The sequence below is a fragment of the Mastomys coucha genome, chromosome X (genome assembly GCF_008632895.1).
Source record: "Mastomys coucha isolate ucsf_1 chromosome X, UCSF_Mcou_1, whole genome shotgun sequence".
Lineage (NCBI taxonomy): Eukaryota > Metazoa > Chordata > Mammalia > Rodentia > Muridae > Mastomys > Mastomys coucha.
Window position 1 is genome coordinate 145,478,569 of NC_045030.1, and position 1,372 is coordinate 145,479,940.

The following is a 1,372-nucleotide window of genomic DNA, read 5'->3' on the forward strand; positions in this document are numbered from 1 at the left end:
GGAGAGGGGGGAGAGGGAGAGGGAGAGAGAGAGAATATTCCAACTTGTGTCTGTGGCAACTGCTCACCATGAATCCTCTGTATGGCATATGATGGAGGCCCTGGGCACTCTGAAGTGCAGTGGACATGGGAAGATTACTCGTTTGTCCATTGGAGAGTGAGAGAACTGTTTGCAGTTCATATATATTTAATTATCTGATTTTTGAACAGTCTTGCATTTTATTTACCCCTACCCCTTCTTGAAGATCCTGTGGGAAGCCTGGTGCCCACACTCCATTGTGAACAGGCTATTTTGTATGTATCTGTTAATAGTTGTTACTTTTAACTAATCAGAACTTTGTTTTTTAACAGCATCCATTTATTATGTAATGTTTCCTAGAAAAGAATCTTATCATGTTAATATGTGCAACCAATTAAAGATATATAAATTTGCATAAGGAATACCTGTATTGTGTGTTTAAGTCCTCAAGTGAAGGCATGCAAGGTGTAGGGTTAATCCTTGTCTGGATTACAGAGTGCTAGAGACTCAGATTTGGAAGTCTAACTAGTAGCAGTATTCTGTAGATACAAAAATTATGTACTACTTTTTTTCACCACATGGAGGTGAATTTTATTTTATCTTATTTCATTTTATATTCATAACTTGGTAGTTATGGCATGTGGTGCTTGTATATAAACACATGACCTCTTGGTTGACTGCCCTTAAGATAATTATTCTCTGGATAAATAAATACAAAAAGTAATTAGAAAGGGATAATATATTATTCATTTTTCTATACTGATAATTCTGACAAACAAATCTGAATCTCATCACATAGGTATCAAAATTAATACTTATAAAATTGTCATGTTCCATGTCTTTTGACCTTACTTCCTCCTCACAATAGCCCCTTGGTATATTAAAATTAATTCAGAGGTTCAGTTTTAAACTTAGGTAGTGTGAGTCTTTTTGTTTTTTAATTAATTCATTAGTTAATTTTTTACACTACATATTTTATTCCTCCCCCTGTACACTGTCCAACTGTTCCACATCCCATACCTCCTCCCCAACTCCCTGTCTCCACATGGATGTCCCCACCCCCACCTCACCTGACCTCTAAACTTCCTGAGGCCTCTAGTCTCTTGAGAGTTAGGTGCATCATCTCTGAGTGAACACAGAGCCGGCAATCTTCTAATGCATGTGTGTTGGGGGCCTCATATCAGCTGGTGTATGCTGTCTGTTTGGTGGTCCAGTGTTTGAGAAATATCAGGAGTCCAGATTAATTGAGACTGCTGGTCCTCCTACAGGATCGCTCTTCTCCTCATCTTCTTTCAGCCTTCCCTAATTCAACAACAGGGGTCAGCTGCTCTGTCCATTGGTTGGGTGTAAATAT